Source organism: Cinclus cinclus, chromosome 18 (genome assembly GCF_963662255.1).
Source record: "Cinclus cinclus chromosome 18, bCinCin1.1, whole genome shotgun sequence".
Taxonomy (NCBI): domain Eukaryota; kingdom Metazoa; phylum Chordata; class Aves; order Passeriformes; family Cinclidae; genus Cinclus; species Cinclus cinclus.
The window spans coordinates 950,075-969,176 of record NC_085063.1 but is presented as its reverse complement, the minus strand read 5'-3'; the positions used below and the strand labels follow the sequence as shown (position 1 = coordinate 969,176).

At 40.7% G+C, this 19,102-nt stretch overlaps 1 protein-coding gene across 3 annotated transcripts in view; it reads left to right on the top strand.

Moving 5' to 3' along the window:
• The first annotated feature begins 4,068 nt into the window (after positions 1-4,068).
• ITCH (itchy E3 ubiquitin protein ligase) overlaps positions 4,069-19,102 on the top strand; it is a 57,849-nt gene continuing 42,815 nt past the window's right edge. For 2 of the 3 annotated variants that reach the window (XM_062505153.1, XM_062505151.1), the window contains exon 1: positions 4,069-4,126. The gene's annotated coding sequence lies outside the window, so the exon portion shown is untranslated. Of the gene's footprint in view, positions 4,127-5,013; positions 5,030-6,418; positions 6,536-19,102 lie in introns of those variants that run through there. The other variant, XM_062505152.1, reaches the window with a different exon arrangement.

The following is a 19,102-nucleotide window of genomic DNA, read 5'->3' as shown; positions in this document are numbered from 1 at the left end:
CCTGAGCTCTGAGCTCCCTGGTGCCTGTCCTGTATAGGCACTGATGTACCAGAGTCCAGAGGAGGCCACCAAGCTATCAGGGATGTAGCACAGGACACATGAGGAGCTCCTGAGAGCCTGAATCTGTTCAGCCTGGAGAAGAAGCAATGAAGGGGCACCTTACTGCTGCCTGCAGCTGCCTGCTGGGAAGGTGTGAGGAGGACGAGCTGGATTCTTTGCAGAGCTGTGAAGTGAAATCACAAATAAATATAAGGTAATAAAATGGACTGTGAGGGGCATCAAACACTTCACCAGGGCACAAAGGGGCTGTGAGATCTCCAGCCTTGAAGGCATTTATCTCTCACCTAGGTAGCATTATTTAAGTTGGTTCTGGTTCAAGCATGGGGTGGATTTAGAGGCCTCCAGAGGTTCCTTCCTACCTGAATTATTTTGTATTTAAGTGATTCGGTCAGGATTTTTGTGGGCCTCATAAAAAAATAAAAAAACAAACAAACAAACAAAAAACCATACCCAAACAGCAGCAACAACAAAATCTCACAACACTAAACTAAACAATCATTGAATACTCACAAGGAGCTAAGAAACCTAGTCCTGTTTCTAAGTCTGACAAGAGACTTGGTGTGCAACCTTTAGGAAATTATGTAATGTTGGAAAGAAGAGGTTTGTCATGTATGAGATCAATGGAGTTGGTTGAGAACGGAAAAACTGAGGGAATGAAGGCAGGGTCTACTTCAAGAGAGGGAATCCCATACTCTAGGGATAAGAGAATAATAAGAGTGTTCAATGCTTCGGTTATACAGTCTTGTCCCAGCCCTTTAACTGAGGGAGCCCAGGGCCCAGAGGTATCAGTGAGCAGTCTTCATTTGCAGACTTCTGCTCAAAAATCAAACCGAATTCCAATATCTTAATGATCTTGCAGGATTATTTTATTACCCCACAAAAGGTTCAAACATGGAAATCATTTATACCACTCTGCCACACAGACCCTTATCCTCAGTGGCTTCCCAGTCAGCTCTCAGCACCAACAGCCCTCACTGAGTGCTGTTCTGAGTGCAGTTCTGTTATAACAGGGTAAGTTTCCATTAGGGATGTGAATATTATCACTTACCACAGCCCAACCAAGAATAAATGCTACACATATTTTGCCACAAGCACCAATCTCTGTTCCACTGACAAGTCTGTAACTAAGAAAGAAAAGAAAAATATTATAAAAATTATTAATTATTATTTCTCAGAAATTATCTCCCAGAAACACAGCTTCACCATCCCAAACGCAGCAAATGTGGAAAGCTACTAAACATTCAGTTTTTCTGAAAAGCCTTTGCATAAAACAATTCTGCACTGTTGTGGGAAATTTTCCTATCTGTTGGGGTTTGTACTTGTCAAAAGAAAGCTATCACAGGGAACAGCAAGAAAATTTCATCCCGCCTGAGTACCTTGTAGTTATAAAAAGAATAGAGGAAAAAGACAATAATCGAGCATTCCACACCTCTCTCCAAAGGTAAATCTTGGATACATAGTTCTTCTGCCACTCAATTATATTCATCTTCTCTCAACACATATTCTGTGCTAATTATTTATTTGTTTTTCCTGTTCACTGACAGGCCATGATTTTTACCAGGGAAAATGATATCTGAAAGAGTGTGACTGTGAGGATTGCTCTGCATTCCTCTTGTCCTGGCAAGCACAAACTGATCAGTATCTGGAATGCACCTGGAATACATTTTTTTTCTCATGAATTCTACACAGCAGATGGAACTAATGGAACTTGATTGGAGGCATCAGAAGCTGGAAAAAAAAGAGATTAGGGCTGCTGAGGTTGAAAACCAGGCACTTTGTCTGAAAAAGGAGGGGAAAAACAGTAACACAGGACAACTGATGTCATGTTCTTAAAAAGAGAGTGTTATTCACGTCTGCTTTAGCAACCTTTACCTACTAAAACCTAGTAAGACAAAAAGAGACTGCAAATGGTCACACTGCCCAAGGGATGGGTATATGCACATCTGCTGAATTCCACAGGGGCTACAGGGATGTGTCCTTGGGGGCAGCATCTGGCTTCTTCCTGCAAACACTCAACTCTGCTAAAGGTAAAATTAATCCAGGAGACTGGGGAGAAGGGTACACTGCAATGTTCCCACTGTTTGGAATCAAACTACAGGCAATGTGCAAAACCAAACAGTGTTATGTGGCAGCTGGGAGACAACAAATCCACCACAAAGGACACCCAGCTGGTCAGAATGCCAGCTGCAGTCAGCCAGAGCGTCACTGGCCAGGACAGGAACTGGACAAGAGACCACTGTTTATGTAGGTGATGCATGAGACAGATCTCTGTTCAGCAAGGCTTGTAGAACTCATTTTTATCATTATTAATTTTAATAGACCATTAACTGGAACTTTAAATGTATGTGTATGTGGCCAAATATATTTAAAGGAATATAAAGACTTAAAGGTGCAAAGAAAAGGTTTAGAGAAAATAAAAAACTCTCCAGACCTTATTTCAGCTGTTCAGTTTGCTTGTCCATATTCTGGGCTGTAACCTTGGGTCCAAACTTGTTTCCCAGGGATTCCCACCTGTCTGACAAAGGCACACACTCCTGACTTTTCCATACTCAGCCTCTGGCTGAGTAGCACACATTGTTCTGTGCTGGAGTTAAAGTGATTTCTGTGCCTGAAGTGATGTGCACATGTACCTTGGTCAGTGGGAACCACAGATGGCTGACTGGCATCGAAATGTGCATGTTAGTCTGTCGAGGAAACAGTTGGAGCTGTTTTATTGCTTTGGCCTTATCAAAATAAACAGTTACTTAATTGTGGCTGTGAGATCTTACTGAAGTTTATGTGTGGAAGACAAGTGGACTTTCACATCCCTACCAGTTGTACGAAAATGCGAAACTTTGTACATGCAAAGTGTATAATTTCTCTGAAGAACTATTGAGGATATTCTACTCTCTGAAGATTGGGCAATCTTTCCTCTGATTTCCAACCGTGGACTCTCTCATTCCTTACTGTCAAAAGAGGAAGTGCATTGTAACTTCTATGCATTCACTTATGCAAGTGTGTTCAGGTTAAGAAAAAAATACACTTGAAACAAGATTTTAAGTAAAAGTTAAATACTATCAATGGCTTAAGCCATTGCAGCAGATACAGCAACCTGCAGCAGATATTTTAAATTCACAAAAATGATTTTATTTTAAAAGGGCTTTATTTTGTGTTCCAAAGCCCACAGTGACAGCAGTGATGTCTCAGCTGCTTGACTGTCACAGACTCATGTTAGCCAGGATGTCCCTTTGTGCTCTCAGGGATTTCCCATTACTGATGTCACTGCAATAACACAGGGACAGGGATGACTGTGGGCTCCTCAAGGTGTTCTTGTATGTGCAGAGCCCTCAGGGGTGCTTTGATTATCCAAGATTTTCACTGCATTGTGTGTGTACACATACACATATATACACACACCCATACATATACACTCTTTTTACAGAATCACAGATTCATGTAATTATTTGGGCTGGAAGGGACCTTAAAGATCTTGTTCCACCCCCTGCCATGGGCAGGGACACATTCCACTGTCCCAGGCTGCTCCAAGCACCTGTCCAGCCTGGCCTGGGACACTTCTAGAGATTCAGGGGCAGCCTCAGCTTCTCAGAGCAACCTGTGCCAGGGCCTGCCCACCCTCACAGCAAAGAATTTTTTCTCAATATCCCATTTAACTCTGCCCTCTGACAGTGGGAAGCCATTGTCCTTGTCCTGTCACTCCAGACCCTTGTTCAAAGTCCCTCTACAGCTCCGTCGGAAATCCTTAAGGCACTGGAAGGCGCTCTGAAGCGTCCCTGGAGCCTTCTCTTCGCCGGGTAAACACCCCCAACCCTCCCAGCCCGGCCCCACACGATACGGATTTCCGCTCTTTACCAGCGATCTCACATGGCCCTCCTTGCCGGGTGGCCCCGTGACCCTCACCGAACATGCGCAGTGCCTGGCGCGGGGCAGGGAGGGAGATGTAGTCCTTGTGCCCCAGCCAGGGGACTCGGCGCCTGCGCATGTCGCGCCCGACTTTGATAAGTCGCTGCCGGAGGCCGGGCGGGCCTCGCTGCCATCTTGGACCTGAGGGAACGGGGAACCGCCGCTGGTGAGCGGAACGGGGCCGGGGAGCGGAGAGGGGACGCGGGGCTAGCGCTGGGGACGGGACCCTACGAGAGGGAGACATGGGGGGCGCGGGAACCCCGCGGTCGGGCCCGGATCCGGAGGGGCCGCTCGCCCCGGGAGGGCTCGCTGAGGGTGGACTCGCCGCTCTGTACCCCCGGGCCCCGCGGGCGGCTCCGGCAGCAGGGCAGTAGCGCTCTATTCCCAGGGCGCGAGCGGCGGTCCCGGGACCCTCGCGCTGCCCATCCCCGCCGCCCCTCTGCGGCTGCCGCGGGCACCTGCCCGCACCCCGGTGCCTCTAGGTCTGAATCCCTACCCCCGCTGTCCCCGGCAGTGTTGTGTCCCTGCCCAGCCGGACCCCGCCAGCCTCTCCCGGTTCCTGGTCGCCACGGTCTGCCTCTAAACCTTCGCCCTCACGGGGCCTCGCTCCCTTCAGGGCTGTGCTTTCCGCAGCTCTTCCAGCACAGCCTCTTTTCCGCGTGTGTGCTCCCTCTGTCCCGGGGCTCCTTCCAGGTGTTCGACAGTTCGGTGTCTTTGTCTCGGCCGAGTACAGCCGGACATTGAAGGAATGTTTCCTAGCGATAAAGCGTGACTACGGAGGTTTATCCCCAACGGTGTTCCCTCTTGTAAACACGGCAGAATGGCAACGTTGGTGCCACCGCTCTATTTTGGAAACACGGACAAGTTCTGGCTGTTAACTCTTCCGCTCCCACGCAGGTTGTCTTTGACCTTGTATGCAGTGCTATCGAGATACAAGCAGACAAAAGTGCTCGAGGATGGATTTCTCTAATTTGCTCTGATATTCGAGAATTCAGCATGTTTTATTCGCTATAATTTGTGATGTTAAATTGGCAGAACACCTTCGGATCTGTGTGTGATGCAGAGAAAGGTAGCGTTTGGGGTACCTGTGTTGTGGCAGTCTTTACCGTTGATGCTTCAGAAAATACCCCCAGCAAAACTTACCTTTATAGCTTAGTTAGAATTGAAGAAGTCAGAAACCAGGGTATTTTAGACTATCCTTTCCCAATATATTGATGCTTATTTTTGTTAATTTCTTTTAAATTGTTTTGCTTGGCTTCTGCTACCCTGTCTGTAAACCTTTTCAAAGGGAAGTGGAGAGAAATCTGGACTGGGGTATTTGAAAGAAGGCATTCTGTGCTGAGAGAGTGACAGTAGATCCAGCAATTGCTTGTGTTTACCTGAGAAAAGTCACAGGCGCGGATTGTCTTTGGTTCTGAGGATTTTAATGCTTAAAAACTTATTATTTGAAAAACCAGTAAATTCTTTTCTGTTTTCTTAAAGTGAAAGTCCAAAGCAGTTCTAATTGCAATTACCTTACTATTCACTACAGCTGTTTAAATCTGAATTGTGTCTAGTGTGCATTCTTAGTTGTGATTTAGCTGACATTTAATCACTGCACTGAATGCATTCACTTCCAAGTGATCTTTGGAATAATGTGTAGCATTCAGGCCCAAAGTGAGTTTTCTTGCCCTTAAAACAAGAACTTATACAGTAGATGTGAAAGATAATGTTGGAGTGGAAAATAACTGAGACTTCTGAGTGCTAATTTTGAAAGCTTCTTACAGATTAAAGTTATTTTGGGGCTTAAGAAAGATTGAGAGAAGATTATTTATATGAATTTATTAGTTAAGCAGTGTCACTGCTTTTTCTTCCCTCAATTTTCTCCCCCTTCTTTAAGTTCTGTTTCCTCTGTTGTGAAATAGACCTGAAGCATGAGTTATCTTATTTCTTTGTTCCTAAGTTTCAAAATGGTTTGGGGGAAACAACAGAATAAATAATAGAAAAAAAGGCAGTAAAGTAGCATGATGTTTGCCTTGAGGAGTTTAAATTAATAATTTTTAAGAGATCTTGTCATAGACTTCTTGAAAAATGTTTCGTGAGAGATTTACAAAGTAATTTCTTCTTATTTTACAACATGTGCAAGAGATAAGATGCTTGTCAGTAGCATTATCAGTGTCAATCAATGATAACATCTAAGTAAACATCTTTTGTGAGTTTAAGCTGTTTAAACAAAGTGGTAAATGTATTCAGTCATAGTGAAGTACTTTTCAAGCAGTAAAACCAATTTGATTTCTTCTTAAAAGGAAGGAAGAGAGTTTGTAGGGTGAGAGTAGAAGAAAAACCCTCACATGGTGGTGGTGAAGCTTCTGGGAGTGCTTCTGAGAGTTTATTTTTAAGCTTTTCTGTTTGCTTGTTACATTCATGTAACATTTTAGCTTTTGTCATTCTGCTGTACTTACATGTTGCATAATTGCAGGAACTTCTTTGTGCCTTCACAAGTGAGGAAAGTGAAGGTGTGTGGATAACCCAGAGGAGTGCTGGCCCGAGTTCCTTACTGTAACTGTACTTTGCCCAGCTGCAAAAGCATTTTGAAGTGAGTACTCACCTCAGAAGAGGAAGTAGACAAGTCATGATTGTAGTCTAGTTTGGGAGTATTCTAGATATTTAGTTTTACTGTCTCATAACTTGAGTATTTTTAAAGACTTTAGGCAGTCTTTCTTGAGCTTGGTTGGACTGTTATCTGAGCTAATTCTGTGTGCACGTTTAGGTGAGGAAAGGTTCTTCATCCTTCTCTCTGAAGACTGAAGCAGTAGAGATTTGGTCATTTTCTCTAAATGACTGACACTCAGGTTTTACTGTAGTGCAGAGTTGCTGGAGCTGATGGATTGATATTTTCCTTCATAAGAATTGCGAATTACACATAGTAGAAATGAAAGTATTGCAACAAACTGAGAAAGTGTTTTGAAGAAGCCAAGTCCCTGTTTCATATGACCAGCTCTCAAGTTATGCCTGGAATTTCTACTTTTGCTATACCAAAGCACAGCAGGTTTTTTCCTCTCTGAGGAAACACAGCACCAGATCTTGTTGTGCTGGTTATTTAAATAGTTTTTCAAACTTGGCAGCTTTTTTTTTTAAGTTTTATTACAGAGTTCTTGTTTAGGAACTGATAATTCCTGCCTTCTGCCCACCTGCCCAAGCTATTCTCAACTCTGCTGCTGGAAGAGGCCTATTGTTTCAGTCAGGCACTGTACTCCTGTCATGTTTGCATTTGCATCACTGGTTCTGAAGATGGATCTCAAATGGTGTTGTTGCTCAGCAAGAAGAGGCCTGTTCAGGAAGATTGTTCCAGTTTGATTTTGTGGAATCTTGTTTCTAATCAGGAAGTGAAAGTTAGGTGACTTACCTTTACCTGAAATGTGCAGATCTCACATTCTGGATTTGTTAGTGATACAGAAGCTGGAGCTTTCAAGAGGAGTGTGTCGCTATCAGCCTCTATAAAATCTTCATGTTCTGTTTTCTGTTTTTGATAGGTCTATTTTTCTTGCAACGGTAGCCTTTACACATATTTTTTCTTTCTAATTATTAGCTGGGTACCTAGTAATCTTTTTAAGTTTATTACTAAGGAAAAGAAATATCAGGGAAAAGATTAAGGTGATCTTGAAACAGAAAAAGACATGGTAAGACAGGTCTGCAATCTGCTTCTGATTTATTCATTAATTCATCAAATTAATAACCCTCTGCAGTGAAATATCCATCAGGAATATAAAATGTATGACTGGAAGCATGTTAATTTACTGAAAAATAAAACAGGCTCTTTGATCCCTTCAGTTTCACATGATTGGGATGGCATTTTGCCTGGGCGAGTTATTAATAACTTACTACTCTTTTTAGCTTTGCCTCATTCAATGGAAAAAGTGAAGGAAAGCTCAATGCTGAGCAAGCTGAAGAGATGGACTGAGACATAGGAGAGTGGGTTGTGTTAATTTTTAACATGCTTTTGGTCAGTATCCATCCATCCAGTCCCCAGTGCTAAGTAACTTTTAATTATGTATTTATAATCTCTATTCTTTCTCAACAGAGTGCTCAGATAGCCAGATTTTTATTTTTTTCACTGCTGGCTTCATAAACATTTGAATGGATTAAGACTTGTTGCTCTGAATACTTTTCTACTTTTCTGACACACTGAGGTTTCTGCTCTGTCAGTGCTGGTTTTTTTCATCTCTTTGCAGAGCAGCTAGATGGAGTGAATTTGTTCTCTGTAAGGATTCTTCTATAAAGTTTTTTCTGCTTTGGCTTTTCAGAGCCTGAATTAAGTGATCTGTGGATCACTCTGATTAATTTTTCTTAATAAGCTTGTCTCTACAAGTGTGTGTGCCTTGGATGTGTACATGTGTATTTCCTTCTGCTGTAAGTATATAATTTCATAGACTAGATAAGAAATGAGGACCAATATATAAAAAAGTTCATAAATGGTAATGAATTTGGCCTAATATTTAACCATGCTTACTGACTTCTGGGAAAGTGGTGAGCTGCATATTTTCACCAGATTTTACCTCAACACCCTTTCCTATCGATTCAGATTAAGACTTCCTGGGCCGTCCTGCATGTGAAGGGCTCTTTGTAAAGAAAATGAGAGAAAATTTGTGATCTTAAACATAAAAAGTGAGAATTGTCATACTGTCTTGCTTTTTGTATCAGGATCACAGCATGATTTGGGTTGGAAGGAACATTAACAACACCAGTTCAATCACAAAGCTGCTTTGGTTCTTAAATGTATGTGATTGACCCAGTGCATGTGATGTCTTCAATGGTGAAGCCTTCAGAGCAGTTTTATTGCAGCTGTTTGAGGGGGAATAATGTGTGTAACGTTAGCAGGGAAGAGGAGGGAAATGCTGAAGGAAGACACTTTGATCACCTCAGTCTACATGGAAGAAGCTTCCATAGCTGCCCAAACTAAACAGCTGTCACCCGTGTTTTCAAGCGGACCTCACCACGTGTAACATTTCTAATTCTATTTAACGGCTCATCACCTAAAGATACAGAGGAAAACTTAGGATCCACAAGCAGTAATCCTGCATGTAATTGGCATGTTCCACTTTGTGTACATTAAATTGAGTTTACCAGTAAGATTTCAGAATATCTTTTTTTTTGCCTTATACCATTGAGGCATTTTGTGAATATTAAAAAGACTAATTTCCAGAGAATGCTGCATTTATTAAACCTTTGCGTGAACCAAATTGAGTTCCGGTCAGTGAAAAAGCTTTCATGAGGCAGTGGTGTTCTCATTGTTCTTCTGTGTACCCACTGAATCAGGGTGTTTAACTCCTATTCTGAAATCTGGTTTGGGCAGATGGATTTGCTGTCTGGAGACCTGTTGACATTGCTGGTGGTTTATGTTATATTCTCCATGGTTTAAAGGTTTTAAACATAGCCCTTTGAGGCACTGTGGCATGGGGTATTTTTTTCTCCATTCCCTTTTCCACTTGTCATGAGGCTCTCAGAACTACAAGACTTAAGGCACTAGTGAGAGCTTGAGTTGTTAAAGAAAAAAATAACATTTAAGCAACATCTTGCTTTCACACTTACGATGTGAACAAAATAATACTGTCCTGAGGGGGCTATTAGGGGTGAAAATATTTTCAGACTAATGCCTGTTCATTTTGAGGCTGGAAGTTTCCCAATGCATTCTGTGTTTGAGTGGAGAAAGACAGCAACAAAGTGAAATTCATAGTTAAGGGTGGCTGATGTGGGAGGTGAGAGAGAAGGGGACTTAGACTGTAATAATAGGGATGAGATCTATTCTAAGAGAGTCTGTATCACAGCTGGGATTTCTTTGCTTTTTTGGCATTTCACTTCCTGTTTTAGAAATCGTAAACTCTATAATTCATATTCTGTATTCCTGCCTTCATGACTTCTAAACTCACACAGTAATGTTCTGATGTATTGCAAGCCAGATAAAGTGTCCAAACAGAATTCAGAAGAAAGCTGTCAGAACTCCTCACATGGTTCAGACTCAGTATTTGCATCTGTAAAGATGTTTTGCTGATTGAGGTGATCATTGCACAGCATTATAACTCTATGGGCCTGTTCTTTTGCTCCAGTATGTGGGTTCCTTTTTGATGTTCCACGTGATGCATGGCCAGGGAAACCATGAGAGAGTAGATATATGATGTAGTGTGTTCACAATGAATCACTCTCTCTGCACAGAATATTTTGCAAAGTGTGCCTATTTTCTTTTTAAAGAATACACTGTTTCACAGTTATGAGAGCCCTAGGCTTTTTTTCCTGAAGATTTCCTGGATTAAAACAGGTCATTGAATATCAGTTTATGATGAGAATTGACACAACGATAGGGAAGGACTGTGAGACAGGGGAGTGTCAAGGGGAAGGGTGGGCCCACCCCCTGGGCAGTATCCAGCTGCAGGAGAGGAATACCCGATCTGCACTGCTCCATAGGTGCAGCAGCTGCACTGCTGACACATGGGTGGTGCAGTTACTGCTGGTTCACTTGAAAGTTTTGGTTTAGGAACCAGTCCTAAGCTTCTTCACCAACCTGTGGGCTTCCAGTTGTATCCCAGCAGTAAGGTGATTCCCTTGAAATTGAAGGATACAGTCAGTGTTTGTTATGAGAAGATGGTCTTGTTCTTTTGGTTTTATTTAATGTGCAAATATCAATTTTTCACACTGAAGATCTAGGATGTACAGACCAAAACTTTTGTTTAAGGATTTTACTTATTATTAGTTGGAAGAATTAAGATTTCTGACATCTGCTTTATCTTTTGATAAAGGTCAATTTTAAATAAAGGAAATTCCTTTAAATTCCTTTTTTCATAAAGGAATTTTAGGGCAGCCTCACAAAACCCAAGTTTAATGGAAGTGTTGAGAATATTAGAATAGTGATGTAGTTTCTGTTTTATTTTACATGAGCTGGAATGTAGCAAGCAGTCAGATTTTATAGGGTTAGGATGGGTGTGTTTTCCACTCATGGCTGTACTTTCATGTTGCCATCTGGTCACTTATGAAAAATTCCTAGGAAGCAGGTAATGGACTTCTGTTGAAATTAGAAAACATGAAGACGACTCCTCTGGAATGCAAGGTTTTGCTTGCCGCAGTTTGCACTTTTGGAAAAGTGACCCGTAGCAGATTTTCAGATACCTCGGGTATCTGAATATTAAATAATCTCACTACTTTTTCCTCTCCCTGAAATTGTAATTTCCATTGCATCTTTTTGGCTTTACTTTAGTAATAAGTAATTTAGCTTCGAAAAATGCTACCTTTATTTTCTGCTGACAGTTAATTTTGCACACAGCAATATTACTTCATTTTGTTGCAAGTACCAGCTTTTCACTTATAGTTTCTTTGATTCTACTGTTTGAGAATACTCAGAGAAGTAGCTTATTTTTCTTAGGGGGCAGTGTATGGGTAGTCATACCTTGGTAGTGAGTTACCTTTCAGAATTTTAGTGTGTTGTCTACAGCAGTTCTTGTACCCACAGCTGAGTCAATCAACAGGAACTGTCTTACACCGTGTACTTTGCTGAAGCAAGTACAAGCAGCAAGTTACAAAGAGATTTCTTTTTCAAGAGCTGTCAAGTCATCAGTGCATTTCAGATGTGTGGTTGTTGCTGGTAGTAAGGAATGATTCATCATTTTTTGATGAGCCTTGCCCAGGCTGAATTGCAGAGCTGTGCAGTCTATTTCAGTTTCGTTTATTGCTCAGGTACCTACAGTGAGGTTCTGTTTAGCAAGTTTTTATAGGCAATATCTCCTGAAAGCTCCATGGGCCTTTTTATCTGTGTTCTTTGGAGCAAATGAGTGGAGGTGTGTCTGGGGCTCTCTTCATTGCTATACCTATAGAGGGAGATAGTGCTCATTAAACCTTCAGCAGTGCTGTTGGAAACTTAAAGTGCATTGTGTGCTGGACAGTCCTGTACAGAACATCCTGAGATATCATGTTTAGGTTCATGTAGACACCAGTGCTGCATTTTTGAAAATTCTCTGCTCCATTTGAGGCTTCCAGGTGAGATGATCAGGGTTGACATTTTGCTGGTAGACAGCAGTCTTTCCAGAAGCTACTTGTAAAAACATTACAAGTGTACAATTTTGCAAACATATATACATGTACAACAACTGTAATGGCTGCTGAAGTTGTCATTCTTAGTAGTGACTACAGGTAGTTGGGTAATTTAATGGTCAAGCTTTCTGGTTTTTTTCACTCCCCAGAGTTAAAAGCTTTTTGCAGGTTTGTTTAGGTGTGTGTATGAACCATTGATAATGAAATGTAGCTCTGAGAAAGGAATGGGGAAATAACGTGAAGCAAGCACTGTAAATAAAAAGTAAAACTAATGGCTGGAGATTATGAAATCCTCTGTAGATGCTGCCCTCTGTTAATAACTGAATGTGTAACTGCTTCTGAAGGGACTTGTTCCAAAGCTGCAAGGTGGGTGGCAAAACAGAAGGTAGTGGCCTCATATTTTGTTTTGCTGTTCTATTTTGCAGCAGATAAAGCATTTCTTATTGACACTTTGATGTGCTTAGGCCTGAGTGGCAGGCCTCAGCCAGAGCTGATTTACAAGATGAACCCAGGGCATTATGTGACTAACACCATCAGTATTATTTAGTTAAAAATAAATGACACAGATGCTTATGTTAGCTCTATATACATATAGCTTATGTATAACCTTGTGTAGTTATCTGCAAGAAATATGTCATTTTAAGGAACTTTACCAACTGCCATGAATAGAGGCTCGTTTTAGGGATATTGTAGTAGAAAACCCTCCCAGCCAAGGCCTGAACTCTGGCCCAGCTCTGGTCCCTGCTGGTCAGGAAGTGTGCCATCAGATCCAGGAGTTTCTGTGCTAAAAATACTATCAAGTCACTTTGACTAGCTGATTTGGGCCTATAAAATCTGGACCCATTTTCAAGGTGAATTTGGAGGCCTCACCTATGGGTGGATGCACCACATAGGATTTTCCCAGTTGCTGGGCAGGGTTCTCCAGGTCATCACTGTAGAACAGGGGTCCCCAGCAACTGTGGGCTCTGGCTGGCAGTGTTCAGGCAGTTGGTGATGTATCTTTCTCTGTCATTATCCTGTCTCTCATATAGCAGTTATTAGGTGCATTACCTTGCATCTTTTTGCTTGTTGCTAAGCCAAGTGTGTAGTTTTATTGAATGTATTATTTTACTTTTGTGTTGCCTTAATATTCATAGTCAAATTCTTTCTATTGGTGTCTGCCTTTCAATTGCCCCCATCAACTGGCAGAACACACTTCAAAAGTAGTAATGCCTTTGAAGTACATTTAAAAATGTACATTTAAAAGCTGTAATATAAAAACCATGGATATTCTTCCAATGGCAAGTCACAAAATAATGTGTCAAATTAAAGTTCAAGTGATTCGCTTAACATATCCAGTGATACCAGTCTATTTGTCTCTTCCCATAAGCATCAAATTAAATTCTCCAGTTTCTGAAATTTGCTCAGGAAGGTTGACTATTTCTGCCTTTTTAATTGAAAAATAAAGCAGTAGTGTGAGCTGTGATGCTATGTGGGTATGTCTGTACTGAGATAGGGAAGATAAATGTAGGCACTGAAAAATGAGGGAATGTCAGTGGTTGAGTGAAAATCAGGCTGAAGTGGTAGAAGAGTGCATTGATGAGAAAGGCAGCTATGTTATGGTATGCAGCTATATTATACCTTCAAAATCAACTTACCTGTATAGACATCATGGGGAGTTTTGACAGCATTATTTTTGTTTGGTTTTAGTATCATAAGTGAAACTTCAGTGCTAGTCTCTCTTACTGAGGTTTGGATTAATACATATAGACACTTAGGAGAAGCTTTTATAAAATGTTGAAGGATTGGCATCCTTTAAGCAACTGTCCAGCCTAAATTTGTCACAGATGGGATATTCTTAGGTAGAAGATAGTAATTAGTTTGACTGAAAATTCCAGAACAGTGGCTTTAAAGCAGCATGGGAGACATATGGAGCAACATAAAGGTAACTGTCCAGATTTGTTTGGGTAAATAATAACCATGTAAGTTAAAATCAAGAAAATATATAAAAGCATCAACAGATTATGATATAATTTTGGATAAAGAGAGTATCAGCCATGACATTTAATGACTTTCTCATCTCTGATGTTTTTATAATTCCAAGGCAGTGATATGTGAATTTTTATGAGGTTTCTTATTAGGGCAGAAGAAAATGAAAATCAGCCAGGAAAACATTGTGCATATGAAGTGTCTAGTAACATCTTTATGTAGGGACGGTTGAGCCAGTTGACTTCTGCATGGTTTTCAGTTTCTTATTACCTGATTGTCATTCATTGGAGCTGGCTAACACTTGGGTCTGTATAGTGGTGGACATGTAGGAAATTTACTCAAGCTGTATTGCTTTGGTTCTTATAATATACAGCAGCAGTAAGAGAAAAGAAAGTAGTTTTTGTAAGTGAGAATACCTGGTGTAGCCTTGTGCATTGAATTTTAGGACTTAGGAAAAGCTGTAGAAATGAAAGTCGTGATGTTCAAGATGAACATTACTGAACCTGAAGAATGTGCAATGCTGATTTATACAATCTGTGCCTTTCTATTCAAACTAGTAAAACTTAAGATGTATTAATAACTGGGTAGTCAAAGGGATCCTCGGTTTGGAAAAAAATAGCATATATGACCAGCTTGATTGATGTCTCTTTAGAGGAGGAATCTGGACAGAGAGCCAAAATGAACAGGACAGGTACAGCAGGAATCATTGAGGTTGTTTTAGGGAGCTCAAAGAGAGAGACTTCTGGACATGGACATCCAAATTCATCTTAGCGCAAGACCAGTTAGAGTGGTCAGTAATGTGTTCAATCAGGTTTGGAATTGCTCTGAGAATAGTAATTTAACCTCTTTTGACAATTTCTCTGCTGTTCAACTGCCCCACAGAAAAATAAATAACTCCATCCCCTGTTTTTAAGTTGAATTTCCTGTATTTTAATTTGTGGCCACTGGCTGTTGTCCCATCCCTGAATACTGCTAGGGAGAGTCTGCCTTCAGCCTTTTAACCCTTCAAGTATTTATACACATTGATAAGATGCTCCTGATCATTCTCCTTTCCAGGCTTAACAGCTTTCTCAGCCTCTTCCCAATCACTTTATTGTCTCTATCGCCCTTTGCTGGTGTCACATCAGTACATCTGTGTCACACTTGATTTGGGAAGCCTAGAATTAGAATGAGAGAGAAGGATCACCTTCCTCATGCTGCTAGAGATGCTTCTTCCTAATCCAGGATGCTGGCAACCCTTTTATTTGTTGTTATTGTGATGAACTATTGCTAGTTCGTGTACAACAGCACCAGTGCTTTCTGCAGAGTTGTTCAGTTGTAAAGGCCCCCCAGCCTTTACTGGTGCATGAATTTATTCCTCCCCACCTACAGAACTTTGCACTTCCCCCTTGTGGAATTTTTGTTTCATCAGCATATTTGCTGAGAGTGAGCTGGGTCCAGGTCAGATGGGGAACTTAAAAAGCACTGGTCAAGTCTGTACCCCTGGGCTACAGTACTGATGCCTGGGTTCTAACTGGACAGTGCACTTCTGATCCCAGCCCCAGGAACCTTGCCCTTCATCCAGGCTTGCAGTCTACCCCATAGTCCTGCCTGGTCCCTGCTTCATCCCCTTGTGTGAGGTTGTAGGATATGGTGTTGTCCCAGCTACCAAGTCATATTCTCAAAGAAAGCTCTCAGGTTAGTCAGATTTATTTTATTTCCCATTTATAAATCCATGCTGACTAATACAAATCACTTTCTTGTCCACATTATGTTTGGAAATGGCTCCTGTGAGAATTTGCTCCCTGACCTCCCTGGAGTTGAGATGATGCTGGTCAGTCTGTAGCTTCTTGGATCATGCTTCTTGCCCTTTCAAAGAAAGGAGTATAATTTGTTTTTTCATTACCAGGAATGTGGAGAATCACTCACAGGAGCTGGACTTTTCACTTTAATGTGGCACAGAGTGGGCTTCACTGATTTTCTCTAATGCATAGAATGAACAGGAAAAGAAACTTCTGTTTTTCAGCATCTCTAGATGCTTAATACTTCTGGAAATTTATCCTCCTTGTGGAAAAAAAAAATTGTGCTTATACAGGTAGTGGTACTCAGTTACTTCTCCTTCCACATGAAAAAAGCAGTTCTGTGGTCTGGCTCATCACTTAGGCCTCAAGGGAGACAATCTTGCCCTGTTTGATGACACAAATATGTTGTGTTTTATGACAGACTTTTTTTATTAAACTACCGGATTCATAACTTGTGTTAAACAGACATATACTCTAAATGTAATCTTAATCTAGTTGACTAAAAATACTCTGATTTTTACTTATACCAGAGCACAGCAGTTAAAACTTCCTAGTAGTTTTGTAGAAGCAATTTTCTAGCTTTGATTTTGAAGAAGGGAGAAAACACACCTGTCCCACTGACAGAGAGTGAGAATCTTGGGACTTCCTTTTTTATAATTTTATAAAGGAAAATGTTCTGAAAAAGAATCACATCTGAAACTGTCAAAATGGAGTGAAAGGTGGCAGTCCAGAAAGAAAGTGACCAAGCAAGGTCACATATGAAAATTCTCCTGTCCATGGGCAGGGAATTAAAGGAGAACAGAAGCAATGCAAAAAGACTGAATTTGAGGCAGTGGATGTGAGACCTCTGCAAGTTTTCCTCAGTGCCAGAAGGTATAGCAGAGAGAACAGGAAAAGAAACAATCTTCATTAGTGGTTTGATTGTTTTAATTTGGATGAGGAGGCCACTTTGGAAATTAATCCATTGAATGTTCTCCCAGACTGCACTTGATTTGACTTGTGAAGTGAGCTTGGGTCAAGGAAGCTGTGTTGCTTTTTGATGAAACTAAACTGGGAGCTGTGGTCCTGCTGGTGTGGGACTGTGGGAGCCCAGTAGAGCTGTTCCAAACTAAAACTCCAAGAATATATCCCATGTAGGTTTCAGGTCTGCAGACCTTGCTGCCTTGCCCCACTCCTGTTGCTTTTGGGTGTGGGCGCAGCAGATCCTTATGGGGGAGTTCAGAGACCATCACTGGAAAAGCCTGTGCCATTGTGAAAGGGGCTGTAGCAAAAAAGAGACAGGTAAATTACAGAAATTAACTACTAATTCTGAAAGGTGGGGGCACAAAGAGTTTTTAGGAAGATTAGAGTGCAGGAGGTGAAAATGGGTTTTCTGTAAGAAAATAGGAATCTGTTTTGGCAAGTAATTCCTACAAGGAAGCTTAGAAGCCATATGACAATGCAATGAGCTGGTACAAGCTGAAGGGTAACAGTCTTATTCTTAAATGCAGCTTTTATTATTCTTATTTTAATTTTTCTCTGAATGTGTACTATATGAACAAGTTGTGAAAATGAAGCAGCAGTGGAAGGCTTCAAGAAGAAACCAACAAAAAAACCCCACCTAAATTGAGAATAAGTGAAGCATTTATATGGGTTTTTATTAATAAGAGGAAATATACATCCTAAGATCTTAAAGGAGTAGCTTAAAAACTAAGGAGAATCCTTCCAAAGCAGTTAGCTTGGAAATTCTTCTCAGTCTTTCAATTGAAAGCCATCTGAAATGAATGTACAAGTATACACAGAAAAAATGGTTGCACTTCTAAGAATTAAATAATGTAACAAAATAAATCTTGACATATGCAATGTTTGGTTTGTTTGTTTTAACTGTTAGACATTTCCTGTGGTTTTAGTGAAGCTGTTTGATTTGTGGTATGAAGTTCTTACAGAAGTAAGCAATCTTGACTGTGAGGTATCTCTTACCATGTTATTGCCAATATCAAGAGGAATAAAATTTCTAAGGAATGCATATTTTTGTAATTTCATATTTAATATGTTTTAGTTTCCTTGGTAGGTTTCAGCAGCAGTATGGCAGGAAGATGTGAAAGGCTGACACATTAAGAATGGAAGGCATTATGCACATTTATGCCCTAGTAAAATAGCATGTTTATGTAGAGCCTCAGAGCCACTCGCTTTGTTGTCGTTGTATCTGCAAACATGAATATCTGTTAAAATGCCTCTATTTTACAAAAACATATTTTGCTCCTATTTGAATGTAGTGAACATTTCTACAAGATACTGAACAGCTTGGGTTAATACTGGTGTTCCCTGTTTTGGAGGTTGTTGGATGGGATGACCCCAAGAGGCCCTTTCAAGCCCAAATTATTGTTAGTTTCTATTAAAAAATGAAAATAAATTTAAAGAAATTCCTAGAAGTGTGTTTTTGTTTTAAGATATCGTTGTATGCTCTTTTAATAACCTGTTTTCATTTATGCTATTTTCAGATCATTCTTAGATTGTGTTTTGCTTAAATGCACAACATAGGGAAGAGCAGAAATACTTGGAAAAGGTCTGGGAGGTAAATATATAAATGTTGCTTGCACTTGTAGGCTGTTTTCAGAAGTCTTGCACACTTTTCTCATCCTCAGTGAAAAATTTTCACAAGATTAGGTACCCTGACTTCAAAGCCGGTGCCAATTCTGTGTGTTTTGGCCCCTTGTCCTTGATTTTCTGGGTGCTTCATAACAGGCAAAACTTTGGGTTTGGTTTTTTTTTTTGCGTGTCTTTTCATCTTTTCAAGTTTTGTTCATGTGTTACGTGTTTCATATTTTTAATGAATGAATGCCTTTGTTTTAAATACATAGGTGTTAATTTGTGTTTTTCCTGACTGCTTCTGCTAACTTCTTGGAAACTTGCAGGAAAAGTGTTGAAACTGCAAAAAGGTGGCTAAAAGGAAGGTGATTTGAATTACCTCTTCCAGGCAGTCATCAGTTAATAGATTATAAGTAAGAAAATTGACTTAATGTTTTTCCTCTGAGTGATCACAAGATTATTTCATTGCCCCAATCAAAACTTAATTGAATAACATGAATAAGTAGCTTATAGCTTGTGGATTTATGTGACTGTTTTTTCTCACTACTGTGTCACGCAACTGAAGCAGTGGTAAGCAGAGGCCTCCAGATAAATTCCAATGGTAACAAGGCAGGAAGGGACTTTGGGTAAACTTCAGAAGATTCCTTTGTATGCTGTCATTGTAAGGTCTAAACCTGTTGTGAACAGCACCATGAATATCTAAGATGCACAAGCTTGGGATTTTTGCTTTGTAGGAGCCTCTCTGCCTTTGAGCCATCTGAAACTAAACA